The 18169-nt window shown below is 36.1% G+C and overlaps 1 long non-coding RNA gene across 2 annotated transcripts in view; it reads left to right on the forward strand.

Annotated features, from left to right (window-relative positions):
• The window catches only part of LOC147341456 (uncharacterized), a 123705-nt gene extending 106559 nt beyond the window's left edge, over positions 1 to 17146 (forward strand). The window contains exons 3-5 of one of the 2 annotated variants that reach the window (XR_015159074.1): positions 13591 to 13666; positions 14275 to 14359; positions 14957 to 17146. This is a non-coding gene — a long non-coding RNA (uncharacterized LOC147341456). The remainder of the gene's footprint in view (positions 1 to 13590; positions 13667 to 14274; positions 14360 to 14956) is intronic. The other variant, XR_015159075.1, reaches the window with a different exon arrangement.
• Positions 17147 to 18169: the final 1023 nt, after the last annotated feature.

The following is an 18169-nucleotide window of genomic DNA, read 5'->3' on the forward strand; positions in this document are numbered from 1 at the left end:
GATCTAGAACTTTTATGACTATAAGATCAAGTAATAATTTAGTAGCCTTCCTAACAGGTCTACAGAAGTCATGATCAACTAGCCAGTGTCATTGGTCTGTGAAAATCAGATGATTGTTTGCTGCTTTGACTCAACTGTCCAGTATGGTAACCACACCATCTTGCCTTTAGTGGTTAAGTGTCACCACATGACACTGTCACCCTGGGATCTTAGTACTCCCATTGCACTTAGGTTTCCCAATTCACTGATTGTGTTTCCCACTGAAAGGTCTGGCCTACAGAGAAGACCACAGGACTTTTCAAGGATACTGGGCTCCCCTCACAAGTTTCTTTCTTAGTCATGGTGAAAGGTATGCCTTTTAGACCCTCCCACTGTGGATGAGTAGTTCTTATATGACAAATCCGTTCTAACATTTCAATATCCCTATGCCCTTGAGTTGGTTCCTCTACATTAAGGTAAGTCATGTCTAGCATTTCAAACTCAAACATGGTGGGACGTCTTTTGATCCATGAATCAGCCAAACAGAGCCCTTTCTAATTCTTGATACTGCACCATTCAATGCAGAATCTCTGCTTTGTGATTCTGCTTACATATATAAATTTAGTCTGTACAACTTCATGTTTCTCTCACCATTATTCCACTTCCATAGTATCCATTACTACACAAATTTGAAAATTCAAGCAGTTCTGTTGGAGTATAGCACAAAGTCTTATGGGTCATACTTTGTATTGACACCTTACCTTCAGAAGCCTGGTGAACTTGAGTCTAGTTACAGATCTAGATGCAGAGAGGAGTATTGCGGGTGTCTTGAGAAGATTCAGCATTGTTTTATAGAATAACTACACTAGAGGTGCTCCCAATGGCAAAGAAGATTCATTAGGATTTAGGACTCCATGTCCCCAGCTCCATCAGTGTTCTCCTATATGTCTGCATTCCAACTTTCAAGGCCCTAGTCCTTCCCCATCAATTCTCTCACTTTAACATAGTCATCCTATGAGGCTGGGAGTTTAAATTGTGTTATAATACAGCTAGATGCAGATGAGATTCTGGGGTTGCTTTTCAGCAACTACAGGATGTATCTCCTTAAGAGATACAAGATTTAAGATTCAGAGATTCAAGCAATAGAATTATATGGCATTTGAACTCAGAATTCAAGTCCTTGAGCTCATTCTTTTTTTCCCAAATTTGTTCAGAGACATTAGGAGTAAGCAGCCAGTCTCCCTATATTAGTTTGTCAAAACTGCTCAAAATATCATATACACACTCACCTAGTTCCTTGCTTTTAAGTGGTTGATTAGGGTCAACCAGTTCTAATGTTCTGCATTGCTAGATCATAGACTGTCAGTGCTCTGTTTACTTCCAGAAATAGTCATTAGCATCTATAAATCTACTGAGGTTAGGAATCCAATTCCAGAAACTCTCAAGTCAAAGAACTCAAATTCCATTCTTGGACAACTCAGTACTAAAAGCGGTACCAGTTAGATTTCTCCATAATAACACTGCCTTAAGAGAGAGAGTGTGTGTGTCTGTAGAGAGACAAACAGACAATATACTAAGCAGTATACTGAGATCTACTAACCAATATGCTAAGACTTGGGAAGTAGAGACTAACAGCCTGGAAAGATGTGAGGAGCTATCAGTTTAACAACTCTTGAGGAATTGAATCCTGCCAAGAACTATGTAAGTGGACTTGTAAGTGGATCTTTGCTCAATCACATCATCAAATAAGAATGCAGCCCCTGCTGACACCTTGATTGCAGCCTTGTAAGACATTCTGAAACAGAGGGCTCACCTGCAGGGTACCTGGATTCCTAAACCATGAATATACTCTGAGATAAAGAATGCATGTTTTTTTAAGCCACTAAGTTTTAGGGAGATTTGTTTTGCAGCAAGAGAGAATTAATACAAGGCCATATGCCAGTATGCAGTCTTGAATTAACATTTGTTTTGTCTGAGAAAACTTAAATAGAGAATTTATTCTAAAGAAGTCCAAGTTTGATACTGCCCCCATGGAACTGGTTAAAACAAAGGCAAATTTCATCTAGAGGAACACAGCTTCAACATAGGGCTCAAAAAGTCTTACAGATGAAGATATAAGAAACATGAACTTATAGATAAAACAGAAAATCTTGAAACAAGCCCTAAGAATTAGATTAAATAGAAAAAATCAGAATAACACTTTACCAATGTTTCAGAGAAGGTCTTAGATACTGTAATTTTTAAAAGAATAAAAAATCGTAGAACTGAAATAGTTAATTGTGGAAACAAAACAACAGAAACTGGTCAAATATTGGGTTAGACATACCTGAAAATATAATCAGCAAAATGAAAAATAGAATTACTTAAAATGAAAAACAATCAATGAGCTTAAAAATAATATGAAGGAATATTTAAGAGATGTAGATAAATAAAAAGGTCAGTATATACTGAAAGAAGATGCAAATGGAGAGAACTGGGTAGAAGCAACATACTAAGAGCTAAATTTTGAAAAATTAGCTCCTTTTAATTTCCAAACTCCTTACTACAGAGAAATTGAAATAAATGAATAAAATTAATTTTAAGGTTTTGAGGAAAAAGACCTATTCAACAACAATTTGTATGCAACTAAACAATAATTAGGGTCAATCAAAACATTTTATAGACAGTATAAAAATTATTATTCATAAGCTATCATTAAAAGAACTATTAGACATATTTCAGGTGGATAAAAATTGAAGCAAATCTATTAGGATGCAAGAAACAGTGGTGTACAAATAATAAATACATTGAGTAGATTTGTTATATGCCTTGCCTATAAAAAGTAAGTAATGATAAGACAAGTATAAGTGGTTAATGGAAAAAGTAAAATTCAATGATATAAACTACATTATTTTTGCACATACCTGAACAGTAGATAGTGGTAATTTCTATATGTCATGCTATAGTAAATCATCAAGGTTTCTCATAAACTGAGGTGATTGGCTTGGGAATTCTTAATGTTTCTGGCCTCCCTGAGTACCTATGGTATTGATCTCTCAACACATTTATATAGATTTCTTAACCATACCATTTTCCCAAGCACAACATTTGGGAATCTCTGATCTAGACAAGTATAACCAACAAGATGCAGGTAGATCATGCCTGGAGTTAAATCCTATTGTATTTCTATTGTAAATGGGATGGTAGATACAGTAAAAAGAATTAAAGTATCCTTGTTAAAATATTGAAAGTAATGATAAAAAAATATAATGTAGAATACTTAAATAGATAAAGTAATTTGGCTGAGGTTAACATATAAACACTACTTTGTATAAAATAGATGACCGCCAAGGACCTACTCTATACCATAGGGGAACTAGACTCCATATTATGTAATAATCTATAAGGGAAAAGAATCTGATAAAAGAAATATATACAACTGAAATACTGTGCTGTATTACCTGAAGCATACATGACATTATAAATCAACTACACTTCAATAAAATTTTTTTTTAAAAGAACTTTGGTTAAAAATTAAATAAGGGGAGAGGATAATTATACAGCAACAAATCAGTATCTCAAAATCAACAAATATCAAACTGAGTTTTAAAATCCCTGGAAGAGGAAATGGCAACCTGCTCCAGTATTCTTGCTGAGATAATCCCATGGAAAGAGGAACCTGGTGGGCTACAGTCCATGGGGTCACAAAGAGTCAGACACAGGTGAAGTGACTGAGCACACATATTATTTAAAATATAAAAATATTATTTAAACTATGAGATCATAGAAATGTGAAAGAAATCATAAAAACACATAACAAATAATTACAAATAACAAGAAACAGGGTCCTGATGTTAATATCAGATAAAATAAACATGAATGAAAATCATTACTCAGAATGTGATTATTAGTGCTAACAAGCTATTAAAACAATGAACTTGTTTATATTCAGTGATATATATAAGCTTAAAATATATAAAGATAAAATTGATTATGAACAGGAAGTTATAAATCTACAAATATTAAATGAAGATTTAATGTGAATTTCCAAATGATTTATTCATTGTGCAGTTTAAAATAGCAAGGTTTATGGAAAATACAAATAATTTGTAATTTAGTTAATATAGAAACTGCAACTGCCATTTACAGAATTAGAATTCATAGAACACTTCCATTAGTAGCCACAGAGAAAACTCAAACCAGATTTGTTACCATATGGACAACAACACATTAAATTAGAAGCTGATAACAAAATACAGCCATATTTTCCAAAATCAAAACATGTAAAACACTCATTTATATAAATGACTCATGGAATGAAAAATAATAAGGAAAATTTGAGTATCCAAATGAAGCTATAATTAAAACACTATATATAAAATCTGAACTAGAAGAAAATTACCTATCAAATTACCAAGGGCATTTTTCACAGAACTAGAACAAAAAAAACCTTAAAATCTATATGGAGGCACAGAAACCCCAAATAGCCAAAGTAATATTGAGGGGGAAAAAAATGGAGTTGGAGGAATCAGGCTCTCTGACTTCAGACTAGACTACAAAGCTATAGTCATCAAAATAGTATGGTACCAGCACAAAAACAGAAATATAGATCAGTGCAACAGGATAGAAAGCTCAGAAATAAACCCAGGCACCTATGATTGATTAATCAATTACAAAGGGAGCATGACTACACAGTGATGGAAAGACAGTATTTTCAACAAATCGTGCTGGGAAAACTGGAAAACTACATGTAAAAAAAAATGATCTTTACCATCATATACAAAAAATAAGCTCAAAATTCATTAAAGACAGAAACGTGAGATTCAACACTATAAAACTCCTAGAGGAAAACATAGGCAGAATACTCTCTGACATAAATCATAGCAATATATTTTTTGATCCATCTTCAAGAATAATGAAAGTAAAAACAAAGATAAACAAATGGAACCTACTTAAACTCAAAAACTTTTGCAAAGTAAAGGAAACAACAAACAAAACGAAAAAGCAACCCACAAATTATGAGAAAATATTTTCAAATGATGTGGCTAACAAGAGATTAGTCTCCAAAAGTTACAATCATGTGGCTTAACATCATCAAAACAAATAACCCAATCAAAAAATTGGCAGAAGTGCTTCCCTGGTAGTTCAGTAGTTAAAATCAGCCCTGCAATGCAGGGGACACTGATTTGATCCCAGTCTAGGAAGATCCCATGTGCCACAGAGCAGTGAAGCCCATGTGCCACAAGTACTGAAGCCCTTGTTCCTAGAGCCTGTGCTGTGAAACAAGAAGCCCACACACCACAACTAGGGAGTAGACCCCAGTTGCCACAACTAGAGAAAAGTCCATGCATAGCAATGAAGACTCAACACAGCCATAAATAAATACTTTTAAAAAAATGGGAAGAAGACCTAAATAGACACTTCTCCAAAAAAGACATTCAACTGATGATAAGCACATGAAAAGATGTTCAACATCACTAATTTTTAGAGAAATGCAAATCAAACCTACAATGAGGTAATTACCTCACACTAGTCAAAATAGCTGTTCTCCAAAAATCCACAAGCAATAAATGCTGGAGAGGGTGTGGAGAGAAGGGAACCCTCGTACACTATTCGTGAGAATGTAAATTGGTACAGCCACTATGGAGAACAGTTTCAGTTCAGTAGCTCAGTTGTGTCCAACTCTTTGCATCCTCACGGACTGCAGCATGGCAAGCCTTTCCCTGTCCACCAATTCCTAGAGATTACTCAAAATCATGTCCATCAAGTTGGTGATGCCATCCAACCATCTCATCCTGTGTCATCCCCTTCTCCTCCTGCCTTCAATCTTTCCCAGCATCTGTGTCTTTTCCAATGAATCAGTTCCTTGCATCAGGTGGCCAAAGTATTGGAGTTTGAGTTTCAGCATCAGTCCTTCCAATGAATATTCAGGACTGATTTTCTTTAGGATGGACTGCTTTGTTCTCTTTGCTGTCCAAGGGACTCTCAAGAGCCTTTTCCAACACCACAGTTAAAATGCATCAATTCTTCCGCACTCAGCTTTCTTTATAGTCCAACTCTCACATCCATACATGACTACTGGAAAAACCATAGCTTTGACTAGACCTTTGACTAGACTGACTGTCTAGGTTGGTATAGTATGGTGATTCCTTAAAAAACTGAAAAATAGAGCTACCATATGGTCTTGCAATCCCAGTTCTGGGCATATATCCAGAGAAAAACATGATCTGAAAGGATATGTGGAAACCAGTGTTCACTGCAGCACTGTTTACAATAGCCAAGACATGAAAGCAAACTAAATGTCCATTGACAACAATGGATAAAGAAGACGTGGGACATATATACAATGGAATATTACTCAGCCCTTAAAAAGACTGAAATAATAATGCCATTTCCAGCAACATGGAAAGACCTAGAATGTGTCATACTGAGTGAAGCCAAAGAAAGAGAAATATGATATATCCCTTATATGTGGAATCTAAAAAGTAATGGTACAAATGAACTTACTTACAAAACAGAAACAGACTCAGAGAACAAACTTATTGTTACCAGGGAGGAAAGGTGGGGTTGAAAAGGGGTATGTTGGGAGCTGGAGATCGACATGTATACACTGCTATATTTAAAATGGATAACCAACAAGGACCTACTGTATTGCACAGGGAACTCTGCTCAATGTTATGTGGCAGCCTGATGGGAGGGGAGTTTGAGGGAGAACTGATACATATGTATAGCTGAGTTGCTGTGATGTCCACTTGAGACTATCACAGTGTTGTTAATTGGCTATATTGCAATATAAAAAGTTAAATAACCTTAAAAATAGATACTGATGCAAAAAAACAAAAATAAATTAAAATCAAAATTAACATAAAAATAACATCTTAATACATTGAAGTTGATAAATTAGAGAGTAGCTATAAATTCATAATATTTTTTATTTATGAAAATTAAAACTATAGACTTTTTTGAAGAAAACAGATGAAATAATATATAAGGTAGTATATTACTATAGCTATATTTTGGATTTTTAAAACTCAGCACACTGAATAACTGTACATGAATATCTTGAATAATACATATGTAACAGTATAACCTAGAAAAATGTCATTTAATAAAACTGAACAAATCAACTTGAATATATGACTTGGTAAGTTTCTACCAGAATTATCTTTCTTTAATTAACAGCTTTATACTGTGAACAAAATAATAGAAGTCTGGACACTGGTGAATGAATAGGCAAGAAGATTCTGAACAACACTTCATATTTGAATGAAAATAAGGGGGTTACCATCATGATGTAATAGAGACTGGATTCACCATCCTTCTGGAAATAATTGACCAATGGATTAAATTTATGAAATAATTTTTAAGACACTTGATGTTATGCATTTAAGGGTCTCATCTACTTGAGGTGAGCTATATATTTGTAGCAGCTTTTGGGAGAAGATTTCCAGGAAACTGAGGAAAAGAAGTCAGACAAGCCCAATGAACCTTCTGCACTGAGTATATGAAACAGGCTATGTGATGGGACACAAAAGGCCTAGAGTTTGCAGGACACAATTCAAGAGTGAAGAGAGTAACAGAAAAGCAACTCCAGATCACTGCAGAAGGTCTCATTCAATTAAACTCAGTCAACTCATGAGCATGTGCTTCTGAGGAAGTGACCCAAGACCAGAAGTGAACCATACAAAAGAATTAGAGGAAACAGCATTCAGAACTCATACAGGGCCAGGAATAATGCCTGTTTCTTTCAGCCAAACTGGAAAGCTTCATGAAGATTCATGGCTCACTGGTAGAGTACAGATGACGAGTCTTACCTGCATAGGAGAGAAAATACTTAGCCCAAGACTGACCACTGTCCTGGTTTTGCCTAATAAATCTTAAAAGAAAGTCCTGAAAGATTAAATTGTTTTCAGGTAATTTAGCTGTGTACCAGAAGGAAGGTGGAGATTTTTTTGGAATTAAAAGTGTCTAGAACTCAACAAGGTTAAATCCACAATGGCTGGCATGCCATTAAAAAAAAAAAAAGCATGAAACAGAAAGGTATATCCCAAATTAGAACAGAAATTAATAAACAGAAACCAATCCAGAAATGACACAATGACAAAGTGCTTAGAATTAGCAAAAAAGGACATAACGATGATTATAATTTCAGTCTTGAAGAAGTTAGAGACATCAAAGATATGTGAAAGTTACTTAGTTGTTTACAACTCTTTGTGACCCCATGGACTATATACAGTGCATGGAATTCTCCAGGCCAGAATACTGGAGTGGGTAGCCTTTCCGTTCTCCACGGGATCTTCCCAACCCAGGGGTCGAACCCAGGTCTCATGCATTGCAGGTGGATTCTTTACCAGGTGAGCCACCAGGGAAGCATGGCATAAATCAAATTTACACAGATAAAAACTCCAAAATATGCTGAATGGATTAAGGGCATATTAGATGATACAGAAAGAAAGATTTGTGAATGTGGAAATATTCAATGCAAATATTCAATGCAAATTATAAAAGAGAAGATAAACCATAAAATGACGAGAAAATCAGTGAGCTGTGGGCAAGGTCAAAAAGTCAATTACATGTGTAATTAACATCCTCAAAAATAAAACAGTTAAATGTCAAAAAAACTTATTGAAGGAATAGTGGCAGACAATGTCTTAAATTTGATGAAATGTAATCTAATCAGTTCAATATACACCTGTAGTCATATCAATTATTTTATGATTCCTAGGAAACGACAAGAGGTAGCTGTAACAGAGATTTATTTGGGTGGTGGTTTGATAAGATTCCTTATGATAGGAAGTCTCTCACAGTAGGGAACCTTCCAGAAACTTTTGGATCATTGCTCAGAAGAAGAGGGATAGGGGACTCACAGAGGGGAGGGAAACAGAGAGCTTATAGGTGATGTCACTCAGCAGCATGGCAGCGAATCTCTAGGGTCAGAACTCTGAAGGCAACAATGGTTTGGGACCTTTTATAGTCTCAGGGTTTGACAAATCTGTGGCTAGCAGATGTTGGGTTCAGCTGAAGTCTGGATTACTAATTCTGATTACTAATCCGACGACTAATTACTGACCACTGTCCTGATTTTTTAAGTCCTGAAAGATTAAATTGTTTTCAGCTAATTTATCTATGTACCAAAAGGAAGGTGGAGATTTTTTTGGAATTTAAAGAGAAGTTTCTAGAACTCATCAAGGTTAAATCAACAATGGCTGGCTTAAAGTATGGAATTTTTTTAGGGATGGTTTCTTCATATTTTGCTCAGCATTAAGTGTTATTTCAGATTGGAAATTTGACACTTACATTGTGGTAACACTGGAATTCACATCCAGTTCTCCAGGATTTTCTGTGGTATTTTTTAAATCACTTAAACTGTGGTATTAACATTTGAGACTTTGCTAGACCATTTTTACAAAGGCTATTTCTTACTGAATGTAATCACTGAAGTCTCTATTTTCATAACTTACATTTAGGGAATATTTTAGTAAAAATTTTCTTCAATGCCACAAGCTATAACAGAACAAACAAACCAAAAAAAAAGAAAAAGAAACAAAAAGACTCAGTTACCTCTTCTAGTCTTTGCAAATTGCCTCTTTTCTGGAGCCCAACATGAAAGCTTGATGTCTACTCAAGTCCTTTTTGAGCGTGTATCTCAGCTTTCCGAGTTTTCTCAGCCATATATATGGCTGGTGTTGAACATCCTAATTCCACAAAAAGCCTCACTCTAGTTCCTTAGGTGGTCTGTTGTATGTCTCTGCCCATAATATCTTGCCTCAGGTTTCTGTGGATTTATTGTCCTCTTGCAGCTTTTATGAGAAGTGCCTGCTACTTATCCCACCTGTGACCTGAGTTGGGAGAAGTAGAAATGAATGCTTTGCTTCAGGTATCCCCTAAACATGTTAGAACAGATGTATACAATAATCTGCAAATAAGATCAGCCAGTTCTCTCTGGTTTAAGAGAAGGAACTGGGAACTAGCGTGGTCCCACTTCAAGACCAAGACTGACTCCACACCAGAAGAATGTGGGGAAAAGTAAACATACAAATAAAATTTTCTATCATTTTGGAGGATGTTTTTTTCTGATTGAGTGTTCACTTGGTTTCTATAAACCTTTGAGTGTTCTCCAGAAATCTGAGAAAGATGGCTCAGAGAGCCCTGCTTGTTTTGTGTTTTTCCAGAGGGAGAATAAGGTCTTGGAAATTTGTAGTACCCCCATTTTTCTGACCACCCGTACTTTTAATATATCCCAGATCTGTAGTGAAAATCCACATTCACTCAAGTGTTGGTCCTTCTTTTAAGGATTTGTGAGGTGAAAGTGAAAGTCACTCAGTCATGTCTGACTCTTTGGGATCCCATGGACTATACAGTCCATGGAATTCTCCAGGCCAGAATACTGGAGTGGGTAGCCTTTCCCTTCTCCAGGGGATCTCCCCAACCCAAGGATCGAACAGGTTTTCTGCATTGCATGTGGATTCTTTACAATTTATTAAACTTTTCAAAAACTTTTTCAATTTAAAACTTTTTTGTATTGTTTCCTATTTCTTTTTTTGGCTGTGCTCTACAGACAGCATGTAGGATCTTAGTTCCCTGACCAGAGATGGAACCCATGCTCCCTACATTTAGCACACTCTTAACCACTGGACTGTCAGGGAAGTCCCTCTTTGATTTCTGATTGTAGTTTGTTATCCCCTTCCATCTCCTTACTTTAGATTTCTGAACAATTATTTTTATAGCTTCTTAAGTTGGAGACTTAGATAATTTATTCTAGATATTTATTTTCCTGAATGTTCATTTCTTTCGTTATTACTCATTTAAATAACTTATCTAATTTTACTGTGATTACTGACTTTATGGGTTATGTAGAAGTATGTTCCTTAGTTTTAAACTTTGTCTATTTTTTGGATTTTTTTCCCCTAGTAGGAGATTAAATTCCATTCCAATCAGACTGTATACTTACAATAAATTTATAACTTGTCTTATGGCCATGTATGATGTCATATAAATGGAATCATATCACATATAGTCTTTCGGATCTGGCTTCTTTTATCAAAGTACATTTAAAATTTATCTAAATTGAATGAATTACTAGTTCCTTATTTTTATGGCTAAGGAACATTCCATTCCATGTATGTAATAAGGCTTATGTATCCATTCACCTTTTGAAAGGCATCTAAGTTCTTTCAGTTTGGTTAAATTTTTGAATAAAACTTCTATATATATGTCCAAGCTTTTGTATTAACATAATTTACATTTCTCTTGGAAAATCCTTAGGATTTGGATTGCTAGACATATGTTATGTGGTTATTTAACTTCATAAGTATCTGCCAAACTGTTTTCTAAAATGATTATAACATTTTACATTCTTACCAGCAGTGTGTGACATTTCCGTTTTTCTGCATTCTCTCCAAAACTTTGTATTTCAAGTTCTTGTTTACAGTTTTATCCATTACAATAGGTGTGCAGTGATATCTAATTGCTTCTGGTTCCATTTTTCCAAAATGGTGATCAGCATAGTTCTTCACTAGGGAGTGAGGTATCTTTATAGTCATACCAAAATAGCTAAAATTAAGAAAACTGACAATTCCAAACTTGGTTAAGATGTAAAAAAAAAAAAAAAAAAACTGGGACTCTCATTACGCTGTTTTGGTTGTTGGAAATAGTACAAACACTTTGGGAGGGAAACCTATCTTGGCACTAGATACTGAAGCAAACAATATTCCTATTTATGCTGCAATACAGCAATCCCACCCCTAGAGAAACAAGTGCTTACGTGCCTGTACTTTGAAATGCAAGTATAAGAAATTCATAGCAAAGTAGTTTATAATATACCCAAACTGGAAATAACCACATGCCCATCAAGAATAGAATTAAATAAATTCTGGTCTATGAACACATCGATTACAAAGGATAAAATTCCTGCTATACATACTACTATCAGTGAATATCATAGATACTTATTTGACAGAAACCAAACACAAACTATGCACAAATTAGTACATACTCTGATTTCTTTTTACATAATATTTAAGAAAAGGCAAAACCAATTTATGGTGACAGAAATAAGAACAGTGGTTGGCTGTATAGTGGGTGATTGATTTAAAAGGGGCATAAGAGGGAATTCCCTGGCAGTCCAGTGGTTAGGACTTTACACTGGGGGAGCTAAGATCTTGAGAGCTGTGAGGCACAGCCAAGAAACTGGATCCGATTATACAGAGTGAAGTAAGCCAGAAAGAAAAGCACCAATACAGTATACTAACACATATATATGGAATTTATAAAGATGGTAACAATAACCCTGTGTGCGAGACAGCAAAAGAGACACAGATGTATAGAGCAGTTTTTTAGACTCTATGAGAGAGCGAGAGGGTGGGATCATTTGGGAGAATGGCATTGAAACATGTATAATATCATATATGAAACGAGTTACCAGTCCAGGTTCTATGCATGATACTGGATGCTTGGGTCTGGTGCACTGAGACGACCAAGAAGTATGGTACGAGGAGGGAGGAGGGAGGGGAGTTCAGGATGGGGAACACATGTATACCTGTGGCGGATTCATGTTGATGTATGGCAAAACCAATACAATATTGTAAAGTAATTAACCTCCAATTAAAGTAAATTTATATTAAAAGAAAAAATAAAAAAATGAGACATAAGAGAACTGTATGGAATAATAAATTGAAAAGGGTAGTAATTATGAGGTTATATGCAGATGTAAAATTTGAATCTATATAATTAAGATTATACACTGAAATATTACCCAGCCTTAAAAAAGTGAAAATTTGCAATAATATGAATGGACCTGAAGGGTATTATGCTTAGTGAAATAAGTCAGAGAAAGATATATACTGTATGTTATCATTTGATGTGGAATCTAAAAAATGAAGTAAATGAAAAAATAAAAGCAGAATCACAGATATAGAGAAAAGTCTAGTAGTTAACAGTGGGGCAAGACAGGGATATGGGATTGAAAAATACAAATTAATATGTACAAAACAAATAAGCTACAAAGATATTGTACAGTGCATGGGATTTAGCCAATATTTTATAACAGTAAGTGGAATATAATCTATAAAAATATTGAATGTTATATATGTGAAACTAATATAAATTAACTGTACTTGAGTAAAAATAAAAATCACAAAACCTCAAAAAAATAAAAGATATATACAGATTAATACACCTCACTGAATGCATTTACATGTCTTTTTGTTACTGTTACCTGACTTGTTTGCTTTAGACTTGTTTATTAACCTAAAAACAGCTTTTATTTATTTATTTTTTTGAGAGTATCCAATAGTCATATTTTAATCAGTAACCCATTTGCTAGCATCAAATGTACATAAAAATAATAGGAGAAGTAGAACAGGATTATTAGCAATATGGAAATACAGATGCAACCAACTGAAATTGCTGGCCTATAAAGTTGAATAGTTTTTGGCCTATAAAAATGAAATGAATCTGAGGGCTTAAATTAATCTGAGGTCTTATATATAAATTTAGCTATAAAACAGAGTGTAAAATAATTTTCTGGAAAATATATTTTCACTTATTAGATGAATGAAATAGTTATGAAATCAGGGCCTTGAGAAAGAAACACAGTCTTATTTTCTTACAATATAATTTCCTTCCCTGTAGTAGCTGAGATTTGAAAATTCTGAAAAATATAAAGCTGAGAATTGTTGGTGTCCAAATCATGTTGGAGAGGCCTCAGGTAAATATAAAGAAGTTATGGCTATAGTTAGAAGGAACTAGGAACGATAGTGATTTGAAAGCAGGTGATTAAAGTATCAATGTAACGAAAGTTTCTCACTTTTGATGTATTCAGTTTAAGCTAGAATTTTAAGATAATTTTTGATAAACCTTCAATTTAACTAACATCTTATGGAAAAAACCCAAATGAACTTTTTTTTTCTTTTTTTTTTTAAATTTTATTTTTAAAATTTACAATATTGTATTAGTTTTGCCAAATATCGAAATGAATCCGCCACAGGTATACCTGCGTTCCCCATCCTGAACCCACCTCCCTCCTCCCTCCCCTACCCTCCCTCTGGAGGTCGTCCCAGTGCACCAGCCCCAAGCATCCAGTACCGTGCATCGAACCTGGACTGGTGACTCGTTTCATACATGATATTATACACGTTTCAATGCTATTCTCCCAAATCTCCCCACCCTCTCCCTCTCCCACAGAGTCCATAAGACTGATCTATACATCGGTGTCTCTTGTGCTGTATTTTTGTCTAACCCAATATTAATAAAGAATTATTGAGTAATGTCAATATCATGGCATCATGAAATGCTCCCTTTTTCTCTCCTTTTCAGTCTATAACCATTAAAACAGCTATAACTCAACAAAGATGCCTCTACCCAGGACTCTGGACAGTTCTACACATCTGTACATCTACAGGTAGGTGGAGTGGAAACATAGAAGAGGTAGAACAAGTGGAGCAGTTGAGACAGTGCCTGTTATCCTGGGCTCCCAGCTGCAGTGGCTGAGCCTGTAGCCCCAGAGAACCTAGTAGCATCAGGGAAGGCAACACACAGATAACCAGCCTTTCAGCTGAAGTGGTGTCCACAGCCACAGAGAACTAACTGAACATAGGGGCAGTAAAACCTGTGACCCTGTCCCATCAGCCATAGAGGCACCTATGACTCTGGCTCTGCAATACTGCCTACAGTGGTGGCACCCATGAACCCAACAACCCTAGTCAAGGCAGAGACACCTTTGACCCTGGCTCCCCACCCCTCATGATGGGAGAGTATACAACTCAGGATACTGGATCCAGTACAGTATACAACTCAGGATACTGGATCCAGTACAGGTTCCCACCATCCTGGTGCCCCAGGCAGCAGTGCCAGTTACACCAGTAGCGGCAAGGCATCTGTGACTCCAGAGGCACAATCAGCAACATTGAGGGGAGATAACTCTGAAAGAGTCCTTGTAGGGTGAAAAGCTTCAATTCTCAGGTATAACCAGAGGTATACTAACCTGTTGAATTCTTAGAATCAAGAAAGAAGAAAAAGGAGGAGAGGAAGAGAAGGAAGAAAGGTGTTCATTACTTCAAATGCATCAGCAGAGGAACAACATCAAGTAAGATGAAGAACCACACTAACATTGTATCACAAGAAGAAAATGACATTTCCCAAGAAGCGGTGTAAATGGAATTTTGCCATGTAACTGATAACAGAATTCAAAGTAACTGTCATGAAGAAACTAAGTGATATACAAGAAAACGTAGAACGAAAACCTAGAAAGGCAGTTCAGTCAGATCATGAATAAAATTAACAGAAGGAGAAACTGAAACTCTTAAACAGTATGCGTGCTCAGTTGTCCGTTTAGGCCAGGCTATGGTTTTTCCAGTGGTCATGTATGGATGTGAGAGTTGGACTGTGAAGAAAGTTGAGCGCTGAAGAATTGATGCTTTTGAAGTGTGGTGTTGGAGAAGACTCTTGAGAGTCCCTTGGACTTCAAGGGGATCCAACCAGTCCATCCTAAAAGACATCAGTCACTGGAAGGACTGATGGTGAAGCTTAAACTCCAATACTTTGGCCACCTTATGCGAAGAGTTGACTCATTGGAAAAGACTCTGATGTTGGGAGGGATTGGGGGCAGGAGGAGAAGGGGACGAAAAAGTACGAGATGGCTGGATGTTATCACCGACTCGATGGACATGAGTTTGGGTGAATTCCGAGAGTTGGTGATGGACAGGGAGGCCTGGTATGCTGGGATTCAAGGGGTCGCAAAGAGTCAGATACAACTGAGTGACTGAACTGAACTGAACTATGCTCAGTTGTGTCCAACTCTGCAACCCCATAGACTGCATCCCACAAGTCTTCTCTGTCCATGGGATTTCCCAGGCAAGGATACTGGAGTGAGTTTCTATTCCCTATTCTAGGGGATCTTCCTGACCTAGGGATCGTACCTGCATCTCCTGTGTCTCCTGCATTGGCAGGTGGATTCTTTACCACTGAGGTACCTGTGAATCCCTAAAAAAAAAAAAAAAAAAAAAAAGTACCAAATTATTAAGTTGAAGAACCCACCAAAATGAGATGAATAATGCATAGAAAGCATTGTACATAGAAAAGACCATGTGGAAGACAGAATCAGTGAGTTCAAAGGTAGAACTCTAGCAGTGACCCACGTAAAACAAAAGAAAGAAAATCTAAAAAAATGAAGAAATAATGAGAACTACCCAACTCTTAAAAAGGGAAAAATTAAGATAATGGGTATCCCAGAAGAAGAAAGGTAGAAGGTAGTGTAACAGCATTCATTTAAAGAAAAAATAGGTGAGAACTTCCCAAATATGGGGAAGGAACAAGATATAGAATTTCACGAAACCAAGACAATACCTAATTACCTCAATGCAAAAAGACCTTCCTCAAGATACATTAAAACTATCAAAACTCAATGACAAAGGCAGAATTTTAAAGTCAGCCAGGGGGGAAAAATGGTAACCTACAAAGAAACTCCTATTAGGCTATCAGCAGATTTCTCTGTAGTCAAGGAGAGAGTGGAATGACGTACTCAAAATACTAAAAGATAAAAATTGTCAACCAACAATACACTATTTAGCAAGATGCCATTCAGCTATGAAGAAGAAATAAAAGCCTTTCCCAGAAAAACAAAAGCTGAGGGAGTTTGTCAACCCCTAGACCTGCTTTACAAGACATGTTGAAACCAGCTCTTCTATCTGAAACAAAAAGGCAAAGGCACATAAAGCTTTGAGTAAGGTGATAGAATTGGGCATTTTCAACTCCATATTAGAATGGGCTGTTAAGCAGTTAATTATAGCATGAAGGTTAAACAGAAAAGATAGTAAAAAATAATTACACCTACTGCAATTTGATAAAATCAAAAAGGGATACATAATGTGAGATAAGAGCATAAAAGGGAGAAGAGAAAAAGGATGAAAATCAGACAAAGATAAGATGCTATCAGCAGAAAAGGACTATTTTGTCTATGAGACATCTTAAAAATACCTCATGGCAACCACAAAACATAACATCTATAGCACAGACACAAAAAAAGAGGAAACTGAGAAAAACAGAAAACTACTAACATAAAATGGTAGAACACAAAAATAAACGAGTTATAGAGCAATAAGAAAACAAGAAGACTGCTACCTCATGCCATACACAAAATAAAGTGGACTAAAGACTTGAATATGGCGTATGAAACCATAAACTCCTAGCAGAAAGCATAAAGAGTACATTCTTTAACATCAGTTTAGCAGTACCTTTCTGGATGTCTCCTCATACAAGGGAAGCAAAACCAAACATAAATAAGTGGAACCTACAGCAAATTAAATGGTTTCTGCACAGCTCAGGAAACCAAAACATAATCAAAAGACAACCTACTAAAAGAAAATACTTGCAAATCATAAATTTGATAAGATTTAATGGCCAAAATCACTTCATGGGGAATAGATGGGGAAACCGTGGAAACTGTGTCAGACTTTATTTTTTTGGGCTCCAAAATCACTGCAGATGATGACTGCAGCCATGAAATGAAAATACGCTTACTTCTTGAAAGGAAGGTTATGACCAACCTAGAAAACATATTAAAAAAGCAGAGACGTTACTTTGCCAACAAAAGTCCATCTAGTCAAGGCTATGGTTTTTCCAGTGGTCATGTATGGATGTGAGGGTTGGACTGTGAAGAAAGCTGAGCGCCAAAAAATTGATTGCTTTTGAACTGTTTTTGGAGAAGACTCTTGAGAGTCCCTTGGACTGCAAGGAGATCCAACCATTCCATTCTAAAGGAGATCAGCCCTGGGATTTCTTTGGAAGGAATGATGCTAAAGCTGAAACTCCAGTACTTTGGCCACCTCATGCAAAGACTTGACTCATTGGAAAAGACTCTGATGCTGGGAGGGATTGGAGGCAGGAGGAGAAGGGGACGACAGAGGATGAAATGGCTGGATGGCATCACCGGCGTGATGGACATGAATTTGAGTGAACTCTGGGAGTTGATGATGGACAGGGAGGCCTGGCGTGCTGCAATTCATGGGGTCGCAAAGAGTCGGACATGACTGAGCGACTGAACTGAACTGAACTGAATGGTCAAAATATATAAAGAACACATGTAAGTGAATAACAACAACAACAAAATCCCAATTTTTAAAAAATGGACAAAGGACCTGAACAAACATTTTTCCAAAGACGACATATGATAGTTCATTGGGCAAATGAAAGGATGTTCAACATCCTTAATTAT

The sequence above is a fragment of the Bos grunniens genome, chromosome X, assembly GCF_055505025.1.
Source record: "Bos grunniens cultivar Pamir isolate PY7600 chromosome X, Bosgru_T2T1.0, whole genome shotgun sequence".
Lineage (NCBI taxonomy): Eukaryota > Metazoa > Chordata > Mammalia > Artiodactyla > Bovidae > Bos > Bos grunniens.